Raw genomic sequence first — 13,787 nt, 5'->3', positions numbered from 1 at the left:
TTGATATGGATATGGATAGTTATTAAACTAGTCAACTTTTCAGATGACACCTGATTAAGAGGATTTGCATATACCATAGAAGCAGCAAATGAAAATATTTTTTTTAGATAAAATTCAAGACTGGTCTAACACCTGACAGATTATTATTAGTATAGACAAATGCACTTAGTTCTGTAGGTAGTGTAATGGAAAGTTACTGAGAAAAGGTGTTTTATCCTAAAAATGTTGTTTACGGACAGAGCTGTGCTGCAGAAGCAGCTGGATACTTAGAACAAAGTGTGATAGCACCCAACTCGTCAAGGGCACGGGATGTTTTAATAATGTTTATCTCTGCTGCTTGAAGAAGGGAGTATGAGAAACTATTTGAATAACTGCTCTTCTTTGCTTAAAGCAGAAACCTATAAGGAATGGAAAATTACTGCTTTGCCTGTCCTTGAAGTGTTGCATTAGCTTAAAAAAGATATAAAACAAGGGCTCTCCCTGCTTGCTTTTGAATCAGCTTTCACTTCTCTGCACAGACGGGCGATGGCTTTTTCCCATATTGCAATATGAATAAATACCTTACTGAGTGAATGAGAATACCTCTCCTGGCTCTTCTTCGATAAAATTCCACAACAGTAGAAAGCACAAACTTTAAAAACAAATGGGGAAGCTTAGAGCGAGAAGAGGATCTAAGTGTGTGTTTGAGTGTTTATGTTGACACATCATTTAGATCTCTCAGACAACGTGGGGAAGCTTACCACAAATCACCAGGTTCAAAGTTGCAGAGAAGCATAAAACCTTAAAACACCAGTTCTCTGTCATGTCTTTGAATGTCCTGAGACTTCCAGTGCTTAATAAACTGTTACAACAATCCTTAACAACAACTATAGCTATACAACTATACTTAATAAACTGTTACAACTATCAAGGCTCTTCAGCTCTCCTACATTTGGACAAACCTCTTCAGATCCAGAAGAGCATTGTCTGTTCTCAGATACTGAGAAACTGGTTTGACACATTCACTTCCTGCTGCCTGGGCTACTGTCACCACATGGTGTGATTATCAGAGTGAACTGACTTTACTGAACTTCTCATGCCTACTTCCATAGACTGGGGTAAACACTTTTTCCACAGGCCACTTTTCATCCAAGCTCAGCGGTTGCCTTTGTTGTCACTTATGATTTCAACCAATATTACAGTGCATTGCTATACTACTGTCAATATTTGCAATCAGATAATTCATTGTTAGGTATTTGCAATTTGTACATATTGCCCTGCACATTACAATGCACTAACGTAGTGAGGCACCGTACAGTGTGATCAGTATTTCATTGACACCTCCTTCCAGGCATCCTACCTGATTATCCTGGAGAAGCTGGGACAGTGCTCTGTGCCTCCTGATCATTAACAGTTATTTGGTTTGAAAGATGCCTGTCTCCCCTTTACTCCTTCCCTGTTGTGATCACCTTGAGACCCTGGCCCCTTATTCAAACCCTAGAGTTCTGGTCTGAGAGGGGATATATAAGCTTTGGCCACTGAAGAGTAGATTTCAGAGGCTGGAGCAAGGAGACATGGGGGCTCTTTTCTTTTTCTATCCTGTATTTTTGTAGAGCTTATCCAGGGAGTACAAAAGAACAAGTTGTGTAGGACTCTGGAGACTGAAAAGGATGTTACAGACAACCGAAGAACTGTGCTGTCTTTCTTCCTCAGGGAGACAGAAGGAAGCATACCTAGATAACAAGACTGAACAGATTTGGAAATGGTGAAACACGTTGGATTTTCTTTTATAGGACATGATATAGAACAGAACAGATAGGACTATGTAGCATATAAGAATTTCTCCTTGAAACTTTTTTGTTAAACTCAGGTCAAAGACCAAGAGATGTGGGTATCTACCACAAAAGGTGAAGACTTTGCTGAGCCAAGGCTCAGAAGTCTTTGTAAAATGTGTGCTGTACACTGCCCATAGAGATAGGTGTCTGCTATGGTTCAGGAGATACCAGAAGGTACCAGAGTCCTAGCCTGTGGCTGCTATGGCAGTGAGGACACTACAGAACCTAGACACTGACAGAGGTTGGTGTGCATCTGTCACACCAACACAGATATTGTAAAACTGACACAAAATTGAAGGGTATCCTGGCACTGATACTACCCATAAGGGACTTAGTAGCAGTAGAACTCCTATTCCCATAAGGCATCTGTCCATACCATGATGACCTAAGTCCATGTGACAGGCCAGGGCTGAGACAGTGACAAAACAGTGAGTGGAGCTGGTACAGGGGACTGGTCAAGGGTGGTGTAGCTTGGGCGGACTGGTCTCTGGGCTTTGGGAACTGCAAATAATATGGGTCAGAGACCCTCAGTCGAGCTATTATTTAGATGGAATGTGTCAAAAACAATAACAAGGCAGGTAAAAAGTCCAAAAGGCTCTCATTTAGTGTATTACTATGGAAGAGAGGCCCGGAGGGGGGCCATATACAGCACTACTCTCAGAGGAGAGTACATGAAAAGGGGAATTAGCTCCAATGGTAGAGCAGAAAATTTGCCCAGTGGTCTGAAAGGGGTGTGGTGACATTGGGGATCCACTTGCAGCAAAGACCCTTAAGTGTGTGCTGCCCAACTTGGACTCACAATAAATACACGTCCCTTGTGTTTCTTGTGTTTTTTTGTTGTTGTCTGTAGAGAGCGATAATCTCTCTTAAACTTTTGTCATAGGAAATTGGAAAATCTGGAACTTGTTAGGAGCAAATACAACCTTCCAATACTAACTGTATTTGAAAGCATCATTTCTGGTGATGAGAAAATTTGTTCAAGATGTTTTAAAAGCCTTTAAGAGTTATATAGAGTACTGTAAACGCCAGAAGCCATATCACCCTGCATCTCAAAAATGGCAACCCCCTAAAGCTAAGCAGTTGTGAGCCTAGTCAGTAATTGAATGGGGGACTTCCTGGAAAAAGCTAGTTGCTGCTGGAAGAGGTGTTAGTGTGGCTAGCAGGGGGTGCTCACCCTGCTGTCTGTGTGGGTCCTAATGGCCCAGTATAGTGAGCGGGATACTATACTGTAAAATGGTGCTGTTCTTTAGATGAGTTGTAAAGTCAAGGTCCTGCCTCTCAGTGGTCATTAAAAATCCTGGGGCTTTTCTTGAAAAGAATAGGGGTGGAACTCCAGCGTCCCATTGGCCTTTACCAATCATGGCCCCCTAAGAATCCCCATCTATGAATTGGCTTCATCACTCTGTTCTCTTCCCCACTGATAGCTGATGTGTGGGGAGCATTCTGGTGCACTATGGCTGCCGTCACATCATCCAGGTGGATGCTGTGCATTGGTGGAGGGGCATCCCCAATACCTGTAAAGCACTTTGAGTGGAGTGTCCAGAAAAGGGCTATATACGTGTAAGAAATTATTATTATTATTATTATTACATGTGTAATCTAACAAATGCAAAATTTGCATGCTTTCACGAGTGTAAAAGATTTCTTTCTTTCAGGCTTTTTTCTGTTTTGTTCTGTTTTCATTCGTTTTTCTGCACAGTATCATTAAAATGCTTCTTTGCATTGCAATGTGCTTTGGCAGTGGTTGGATTCCAACCCATTAACTTGAAGGAACTAAAGTTAAAAAACTAGCAAACGTGACCACTGGGCCACACTAAGCCTGAGGTACACTCATGAAAGTGCCTTCTTATCTTTTTCTTCAAGAACTAATCAGCATCTGATTGTGATGTAATGTGATTGGACAGTGGAGATTAAAATGGAATTAAAATGTTATGACGAGCAACAAACATGCTCACACCAGGGATTGAACAGGCTCTTCTGCGTCAAAAGTAGACATTAAAACTGCTTACAGAATTCTAAAGTAACTGGTGAGGTCACAGAATGGTAAGTTTAAAAGGTCAGGTGAAAAACCAGGAAAGGCATTGCTCTGTGGGGCAATGAATAGCTCATTAGATTTCTGAACATTGATGTTAAAAAAGGCATCTAAAGGGTGTGGGTTCAAATACCCCCAGAGTTACCTTCTGCACTAACTTGCAGTGTCTTTGCTCTTCTTAAAGAGCTTGTATTTCAAGTAGAAGTGTCACCGTTTGCTGTTACTTGCCTTTCTCCTTATGGTGCGTACTTGATGCATCTGAGAGTCTTCTAAGGTGCTCAACAAATGGATTTGGTCGACGCATTCAGTCCTTCAGGAGCAAGTGGGTTGTTTCGCTATCTAATTTTAAGCATTTGCTTCTTAGTCTTACAGTAGCAGGAGTTGTTTGGTGTATCTGAATTGAATACATGTCTGATTAAGTCAAGTTGGTGTCTTGCCTGTGAATTAGTATGGGTCAGCGGAGTAAAAGAACCTGAGCATTATAAGAAAAAGTTCCCTCACCTGTATTGAGGGTGGTGTAGTCAGACTGCATTTATTTTATTTAAAGACATAATAGAGAAAGGTCGGGAGGCAAACTGAAATCAAATAAAAACTATTTTACTGACTGCTTAGTCTTGTGGAGTGTTCTTTTTTTCTTCTCTGCCCCGTCACCTACTACCATGCACTACTTTGGCGTTTGAATGGATCATTCCTGGTGACTAGATAGCTTGATCGCGTCATCTAACCAGCAGTTTAAAAAATGCCCCGAAGACTCTGAAAGACCAAAGAAACGCAAAGCCTCCCTGGTGTAGAAGCCCTCCTTTTAGAAAGATTCTACATGGCTCTCTTGTTTCTGATATTTTTCTGTGAAGTTGCTTTAAAACACATCCCGTGCGATGCAATGCGCTCTGACACCGGTGGAATTCGAGCCCACCCCCCTGAAACCTAAAAATCAGCACCTTATGCCACTTGGCTGCGCAAACCCAAGACCCCAGCCCTAAAAGTGCCTTCTTCTCTATTTTTCCGCGATCACTAACGAGCGCCTAAGTGAAATGTAAGGGCATTAGGCAGTGGGCCTTAAAATACACTTTCCCGTCAATACAGTTTACATCAAACCTCATACCGCACTGAGTAAAGGTTTAGACAGCTCTGTGGCTTGAATTTGAGATTGTCACAGAATGCAAACTGTAGAAGGAGGAACAGGCTGTGATTAATTAAGTTGCGTTAGTAGCCAGGATTGTGAAATGTATGCCTCCACCCCAAGATTTTACACTTCAAGTTTTCTGAGGCAGACAACAAACAACAGCAGGGCACAATTAGAAACAGGATAAGAACACACTGACCATCCTGACAGGAGGCAATTAACACACCTTAGGTACTGAGGCACAGAGGTGTGAGTGGCTGTTGAGCCAGTTTGAACCACACCTTGGGCAGAGGTGGAGGTGGCAGGAAACAAAGAATTGATAGGGGTCCTCTATGTGTAGCTGCTCTTCTTTGTAGCGTCAAAGACTTTCTAACACTAGGAAGAGCAGTCGCACACGAGGCAGGAGTAAACCACGTCCGAGCGATCACCTTGCTCTGACACCATTAACGCTGCAAGTATTTCACGGTAGAGACATCTTTACTATTTTACTCATCACGTTAAAGGAAGGATGCGATGGCTTTCGGGGGACGGGGTTAGGAGGAACAACGATCTTGGTTCCACTGGGGATCGAACCCAGGCCCTACTGCGTGTAAAGCAGACGTGATAACCACTACACTATGGAACCTCAGGACAGAGTCTGCCTCCAGAAGGAATAGGATCCGCACGGGAACCCCTCTTGTGACAGTGTACAATACGATCTGTATTGCGTCTGATTTTCCTGCTTCAGATCTGGGACACTGTCCTCCGTGCTGTGGACACAGGAATGTGTAGAATTCTAAAGTAACTGGTGATGTCACAGAACGGTAGGGTTAAAGGTTCGGGTGAAAGGTCACGTGAGCAGTGGCTCTGTGGCGCAATGGATAGCGCATTGGACTTCTAGACGGTGAGTGTGTGAAGACATTCAAAGGTTGTGGGTTCGAGTCCCACCAGAGTCGACTTTTGCACTAATTCGCAGTGTGCTCGGTCTTTCTGAAAGAGCTCGCATTTCAAGTAGAAGTGTCATCCCTCTGCTGTGGAACGTGTTTCTCCTTATGGTGTGTACTGGATGCGCCTGAGAGTGTTCTAAGGTGCTCAGAAGATGGCTTTGGTCGAAGCACAACCGCCAAGCCCTAAAAGCGCCCCCTTCTCTTTTGTTCCGCGAGCACTGACGATCGCCTCATGCAGATGACGAACAGGTCACAATTAGCAACAGGTTAAGAAGACACTGGCCATCCTGACAGGAAGCAATTAACACACCTTAGGTACTGAGGCACAGAGGTGTGAGTGGCTGCTGAGCCAGTTTGAACCACACCTTGGGCAGAGGGGGAGGGGGTAGGAAACAAAGAAGTGATAGGGCCCATAACACCTAAGGTCTGCATACTCCCAGTTCTCAAACGACCCAGGCCTCCTCCTGATAAGCAGTGGAAAACCCCCTGGGTGGGGGGGGGGAGTGGCTAACGGAAGGGCTAAGAAGATGGGAGCCTGAATAGAGGGGCACTCTCTCTTTCCGCAAAGCCCTCGACCCAGGGCAGGCAGCGCAAGGGAAACCGCAGGCTGCGAGACCACACAGGAGAGGAACCACGGGTCCAGGAACTGCAGATCACGCGAGCCATTGGCAGTGGAATGGAGGTACTGTGCAGAGACTTTGATTAGCTCTAGGCAAGGACCATAGAAACTGGCCTGGTGAACCGCTATTGAAATGAGGGGAATGCATGGTGCAGCCTGCAGGAGGACTCCCCACATAGCCCAAAGAGAGATTTGGGAAATTGGATGTGTGGCATCCCTCTTCTATGTGCAGCTGCTCTTCTTTGTAGCGTCATAGACTTTCTAACGCCCTCTCTTTGTTACCTAAAAGGACTGCTGACCCATGGGAATCCATTGTGGCCCTTGGAAGTATCTTTTGGGGCTGCAGATGCTGGTTTTCTGTGTCTTGGGGTAATAGTGAATGTTGATGTACTTAGAACATAAAAGGGGAACTCGTGTGATATTCATGTCTTTTTCTAGTCAGTGTGTGCATTGGTGATTCTGGGAGATGAACAGGAACTGTGGAAAACTTGAGAGAGACCAGCAGCCCCTTTGTGTTTGCTAGGAAGCGCAGTCGCACACGAGGCAGGAGTAGACCACGTCCGAGCGATCACCTTGCTCTGACACCATTAACGCTGCAAGTATTTCACGGTAGAGACATCTTTACTATTTTACTCATCACGTTAAAGGAAGGATGCGATGGCTTTCGGGGGACGGGGTTAGGAGGAACAACGATCTTGGTTCCACTGGGGATCAAACCCAGGCCCTACTGCGTGTAAAGCAGACGTGATAACCACTACACTATGGAACCTCAGGACAGAGTCTGCCTCCAGAAGGAATAGGATCCGCACGGGAACCCCTCTTGTGACAGTGTACAATACGATCTGTATTGCGTCTGATTTTCCTGCTTCAGATCTGGGACACTGTCCTCCGTGCTGTGGACACAGGAATGTGTAGAATTCTAAAGTAACTGGTGATGTCACAGAACGGTAGGGTTAAAGGTTCGGGTGAAAGGTCAGGTGAGCAGTGGCTCTGTGGCGCAATGGATAGCGCATTGGACTTCTAGACGGTGAGTGTGTGAAGGCATTCAAAGGTTGTGGGTTCGAGTCCCACCAGAGTCGACCTTTGCACTAATTCGCAGTGTGCTCGTTCTTTCTGAAAGAGCTCGCATTTCAAGTAGAAGTGTCATCCCTCTGCTGTGGAACGTGTTTCTCCTTATGGTGTGTACTGGATGCGCCTGAGAGTGTTCTAAGGTGCTCAGAAGATGGCTTTGGTCGAAGCACAACCGCCAAGCCCTAAAAGCGCCCCCTTCTCTTTTGTTCCGCGAGCACTGACGATCGCCTCATGCAGATGACGAACAGGTCACAATTAGCAGCAGGTTAAGAAGACACTGGCCATCCTGACAGGAAGCAATTAACACACCTTAGGTACTGAGGCACAGAGGTGTGAGTGGCTGCTGAGCCAGTTTGAACCACACCTTGGGCAGAGGGGGAGGGGGCAGGAAACAAAGAAGTGATAGGGCCCATAACACCTAAGGTCTGCATACTCCCAGTTCTCAAACGACCCAGGCCTCCTCCTGATAAGCAGTGGAAAACCCCCTGGGTGGGGGGGGGGGAGTGGCTAACGGAAGGGCTAAGAAGATGGGAGCCTGAATAGAGGGGCACTCTCTCTTTCCGCAAAGCCCTCGACCCAGGACAGGCAGCGCAAGGGAAACCGCAGGCTGCGAGACCACACAGGAGAGGAACCATGGGTCCAGGAACTGCAGATCACGCGAGCCATTGGCAGTGGAATGGAGGTACTGTGCAGAGACTTTGATTAGCTCTAGGCAAGGACCATAGAAACTGGCCTGGTGAACCGCTATTGAAATGAGGGGAATGCATGGTGCAGCCTGCAGGAGGACTCCCCACATAGCCCAAAGAGAGATTTGGGAAATTGGATGTGTGGCATCCCTCTTCTATGTGCAGCTGCTCTTCTTTGTAGCGTCATAGACTTTCTAACGCCCTCTCTTTGTTACCTAAAAGGACTGCTGACCCGTGGGAATCCATTGTGGCCCTTGGAAGTATCTTTTGGGGCTGCAGATGCTGGTTTTCTGTGTCTTGGGGTAATAGTGAATGTTGATGTACTTAGAACATAAAAGGGGAACTCGTGTGATATTCATGTCTTTTTCTAGTCAGTGTGTGCATTGGTGATTCTGGGAGATGAACAGGAACTGTGGAAAACTTGAGGGAGACCAGCAGCCCCTTTGTGTTTGCTAGGAAGCGCAGTCGCACACGAGGCAGGAGTAGACCACGTCCGAGCGATCACCTTGCTCTGACACCATTAACGCTGCAAGTATTTCACGGTAGAGACATCTTTACTATTTTACTCATCACGTTAAAGGAAGGATGCGATGGCTTTTGGGGGACGGGGTTAGGAGGAACAACGATCTTGGTTCCACTGGGGATCGAACCCAGGCCCTACAGCGTGTAAAGCAGACGTGATAACCACTACACTATGGAACCTTAGGACAGAGTCTGCCTCCAGAAGGAATAGGATCCGCACGGGAACCCCTCTTGTGACAGTGTACAATACGATCTGTATTCCAGCTGTTGCGTCTGATTTTGCTGCTTCAGATCTGGGACACTGTCCTCCGTGCTGTGGACACAGGAATGTGTAGAATTCTAAAGTAACTGGTGATGTCACAGAACGGTAGGGTTATAGGTTCGGGTGAAAGGTCAGGAGAACAGTGATTCAGTGTCATCATTTGTCATCTCCCCACAAGCGTTTTGCAATAGATTTGAAAATCCACAGCTCTTTAAGATCACTTGTAATGGGAAATCAAGTGAAATCAGTAGCTTTTTCTTTGTGGTGTTTTTTCTGAATATGAGTGGCCACAGGATCGATTGTGTTTTTACTACGGCTGGCTTTTTTTAAGTTGTGATGGCAGATTTTAAAGCTGGAGTTGACTGAGCGGGGTAGAACGGATCTGTGTCTTGCAATTGCTGGCCTGCATCTATTTTTGTTGTAAGAACTTGAGGTGGGAGAGTGTACTGGATGAGTGCTGAGAAAGACGGGCATCAGTAATGTATTTAGTTTTATTTTCTTCCCGCTTGGATTGATCAAGTATTACAGCAGATGGTTTGGAGTTTTTTATAGTGACAGTTTCCGGGACTTCCTTCCCTCTCTGTTCAGGTTCTCTGTATTTCATGGTCCCTTTTAGTATGCCGTTTTTATTGTTCTCTGTACGGATAAGGCTGAAATCGTAATTGAGGTTTAATGTTTGTTGTTGGGGATTTTTGTACAAATTTAATTCCATTTTAGTTCTTTTTTACGTACATAAACTGAAAGTGGCTGGAGATTGTAACTTATTCTGGTTTAATTTGGTGTGGCTGGCCTTACAACAAAAATATTACTGGGTAGCCTTTTTGAAGTGGATCAAGTGGGTTGTTTTGCTATTTTATTTAGAGCATTTGCTTATTAGTCACATGTAACTCTTTGTTCCTTGGTGTTCGTGTACAGGCATTCACCTAATGGGGCTGGAGTTGTTTAGTACTTTTGTCCTATCTGAATTGAATACATGTCTGATTAAGCCATGTTGGTGTCTTGCCTGTGAATTAGTCTGGGAGTAAAAGAACCTGAGCATTATAAGAAAAGGTTCCCTCACCTGTATTGAGGGTGGTGTAGTCAGACTGCATATATTTTACTTAAAGACATAATAGAGAAAGGTCGGGAGGCAAACTGAAATCAAATTAAAATTATTTCACTGAATGCTTAGTTTTGTGGAGTGTTTTTTTTCTTCTCTGCCCCGTCACCTTTCACAAATACAACCATGCACTACTTATGGCGTTTGACAGGATCATTCCTGGTGATTAGACAGCTTGATCAAGTCTTCCAACCAGCAGGTTAGAAAACACCCCAAAGAGTCTGAAAGACCTAAGAAACTCTAAGCCAGTGTGCTCTCACCAGCATAGAAGCCCTCCTGTTAGAAGGCTTCTACGTGCCTCTCTTCTTCCTGCTATTTTTCTGCAAAGTGGCTTTTAAACACATCCCGTGCACTGCAATGCACTCTAGCAGCGGTGGCATTACAAACCCATGCCCCCAAAGGGACTGGAACCTAAATCCCATGTCTGAGTACAACCAAATCTGATTAAGATGTAAATGAATTGGGCAGTGGGCCTTTAAATGCAATTTCCCATCCAAACGATGATACATCCAGGCGGATGCAGCACATTGGTGGTGGTGGAGGGGAGTCCCCATTACCTGTAAAGCGCTTTGAGTGGAGTGTCCAGAAAAGCGCTATATAAGTGTAAGCAATTATTAATTATTATTATTATTATTATACAACATTTAACATGTTCAAGTAAAGAGCTACTTTATATATTTATAACATAAGAGCTGTGAACAGTTACTGCACAATAAATCCCCACACCTTCAGCACTTCTAGTCTGCTGAAACAAATTACGGATTCAGTGAACTTCAGACTCGTTAGCTCCTCTTAACCTGTCTTGTGAATTGTTACATGTGCTGCCAGATTGAACAAAATCAGTTTCTGGAAAGACTCCTGAAAGCCTCTAGCTATGGTGTCTGCAACTTTCAAAGAAATGCTACCATTTGCTGAAAATAGTCACATTTCCTTCTTGAAGCTCAAAGTAGATTCCTGTATTTTCCTTTTTCTAGGTGCTTAAAGAATCATTTTCCTATCTGTGGTGAGCTACTTCTTTAAGACTGAAACAGATATCTTTCTGACCATGACCAATGTACTGAGATAACGTTCTGTTTCATCCAGCCATTTGACATCAAATTGACAGGAAGGGCCGTGTTCCACAGATCTATTACTTAATTGAAAAATAAAATTACTAGTTAAAAAACTAGGAAATTTGTTTCACATGCTCCAAATTTTAAATATGAGACTCTTTTAACATAACAGTCAATAAGTGAAAACTAGTCCATTAGTACTCAAGGAACAAGAGAGCAAGTCAGTGAGAACTGCAGTATAAGCTTGAATGTGGTATTTAATGATAAACCAAGGCTGTTTGATGCACAGTATCAGGCAGGAAAGATTTAATCACAGCCAAAAATGACCTGTTGTAGATTGTATTGGTCTTTTCCACATATACATATTATGGTTCAATGTAAGGCAGATCCTGCAAGAAAGAAAAAAAACATAATTTTCATTAGAGATGTAAAGATTACTAAATGTCTTTAACTTGAGTGCTCAAGACCTTTAGCACAGACATGTTCAACCATGTTACTTGTATAAGGTCAATGCTGACTTTAAAGACAGAGATTTTTCCAAAAGAGACATAATTTCCAAGTCAACAGAGCACGTGATCATAGTTGTGACTTTATATATGGATTTGTAAGTTATCTTTATAGTGCAGTGATTTTATTTGCATATTTAAGGACAGTATATCCAGAATTGTTCTAGCATGTTGCTAATAGAAAGCAACCCCCTTGGGAGATAACATGAATTCGGCACTCAGGTCTTATCAATGAGCTGGAGATATTGCTCAACTAAAGGGATAATTTTCACTTGTAATAAGTACAGATCCAGCCATTCAAAATGCACAGGGAATACTGCAGTAGTTTGCAGTTCAGGGGCTGCGGGTACCACAGTTTTTTCAAATAGGGTTGCACTACTTTGTAAAACCGCCAGGTGGAGCAGTGAAAGCTTAACGTGGCATGTGAAGAATTTGGGCTTTCGCCAGAAAACACCAGGTTTCATATCCCGGACAATCTTTTTCCAATTAAAGAATTTAAGTTGTATACTGCTTAGACTTTTATTAGTTTTACTAAACTGTGTATTACAGCATGTTAAACATTAATTAAACACTAATTAAAAGTAGGTATATTTTATAAAAGCAAGATTGCTCAGTTGGATATATAAAAAAAAGTTTATTATTATCCATGATGTGCCTCTTTCAGGTTTACCTCCACTTGCAGAAAATCCAAAGGTAAATTTTGGTAGCTGAAAATAAAAACAGTAGTATAAAGTAATACGTACCTAATGTACACACAGTAGATGGTAGTGGTAGCTAAATATAAAAAAGTACACACCAGTATTCCACTTTCTTCATAAATACTTTATGCATCAAAGTCTTTAACTTGGTGACTTACAGTGGGTTATGGTTTTAATGTACTTGTTCTAACATTATAAAGTTTATACTGTACTTCATAAAAAGTTATAACGTTTTATCCTTTTCTAAGAATACGTAGTAAGAACACCACTTGCTGTTACTGTATTATTGTAAAAAAAAAGATACCACTTGATAGTAATACTAATATGGATTCATGTAATTAAGCAGGTAAAATGGATGTTTTGGAAACATTTTCACATTTGTTTTTTTAAAAAAAGCTTTTATTGTCCTTATAGTAGTAATGGGCAATAGACTGTAATGTAGCGTGCTGCACCCAGGCCAATCAAAGCCCGATCAGAGAATTACTTTTGGTTTGTTTCTTACATAGCTGAATAGATAAAAATAGTCCACTATTATAGCTTGTTGTAAATGTGATGTATCTCTTTGAGGTTTACATCCGAATTGAGAAAATCTATATTCTGTCTTAATCCAAATTTCAGAATTTAACAATTTAACTTTAAATTTAAAACTTTAAACCATATATTCTGTAAACTGAAGAGTTATAGAGGAGACACGTTGTGTATCACCTCTTTATATATGTAAAAATGTTCCAATTTAAAGGCAATATATTATTAATAATGAATGACCATGGACGAGCTGTAAACTGAAGTGTTACAGAGAAGACACGTTGAGTTGTCTTTTTAGCTTGGAATTTCACCTTTAGAGTGATCCTTTTGGCTATATTTTTTACATTGCAGTTATATTATTTAACTTTAAATTTGGATTAAGAAAAAATATTTCACATATACTGTATAGTACTGTCTCATACTGTATATACAGTATATTTATACAGTATATGAACTCACTGCCATTCATTGCCGTGTGCACTACTGTTTCGGTATATCTGTGGATCTGACTTCATGGATTCATGGAACAGAGGGAGATGAGACCCGGAGGGGGGGTTATTTTGATTAGACTATGAATGAGTCCCTGAGGCAAATTGGCCAAGTTTCAGAATTATAAAAAATAAACCTTGGGTGAAATTGCACGAGAGAAAAAGATATCTTCTCAGAAGTCGTGTACTGTGCAAAGTAGGTGAATTTGGCAAACAGCTAATGTTGCTTAAAGAATTTAAGATCTATCTGACTGTGCTGTAGCTCTCACGTAATTGAGCAGAAAGTCACCTTGCTCTCACAAGTGGCTCTGTTAGAGTTTGTGTTAACATACTGCACACTTTTGAATGTATTTTTATCACCTTT

General features: G+C 42.6%; 5 non-coding genes across 5 annotated transcripts; 2 read left to right on the top strand and 3 right to left on the bottom strand.

The window, feature by feature from the left end:
* Window positions 1-5,521: 5,521 nt before the first annotated feature.
* On the bottom strand, window positions 5,522-5,594 carry trnav-uac (transfer RNA valine (anticodon UAC)). The gene has a single exon. It is a non-coding gene; the product is annotated as a tRNA-Val (tRNA).
* Window positions 5,595-5,811: 217 nt separating this feature from the next.
* On the top strand, window positions 5,812-5,904 carry trnar-ucu (transfer RNA arginine (anticodon UCU)). Its single transcript has 2 exons — window positions 5,812-5,848; window positions 5,869-5,904. It is a non-coding gene; the product is annotated as a tRNA-Arg (tRNA).
* Window positions 5,905-7,210: 1,306 nt separating this feature from the next.
* trnav-uac (transfer RNA valine (anticodon UAC)) lies at window positions 7,211-7,283 on the bottom strand. Its single transcript has one exon. It is a non-coding gene; the product is annotated as a tRNA-Val (tRNA).
* Window positions 7,284-7,500: 217 nt separating this feature from the next.
* Window positions 7,501-7,593, top strand: trnar-ucu (transfer RNA arginine (anticodon UCU)). The gene is made up of 2 exons: window positions 7,501-7,537; window positions 7,558-7,593. It is a non-coding gene; the product is annotated as a tRNA-Arg (tRNA).
* A 1,307-nt stretch (window positions 7,594-8,900) lies between these two features.
* On the bottom strand, window positions 8,901-8,973 carry trnav-uac (transfer RNA valine (anticodon UAC)). Its single transcript has one exon. It is a non-coding gene; the product is annotated as a tRNA-Val (tRNA).
* Window positions 8,974-13,787: the final 4,814 nt, after the last annotated feature.

This window comes from Atractosteus spatula, unplaced genomic scaffold (assembly GCF_055471065.1).
Source record: "Atractosteus spatula isolate fAtrSpa1 unplaced genomic scaffold, fAtrSpa1.hap1 Scaffold_147, whole genome shotgun sequence".
Classification (NCBI taxonomy): Eukaryota; Metazoa; Chordata; class Actinopteri; order Semionotiformes; family Lepisosteidae; genus Atractosteus; species Atractosteus spatula.
Note: the sequence above shows the minus strand (reverse complement) of the source record. Positions and strands in the feature narration are given on the sequence as shown.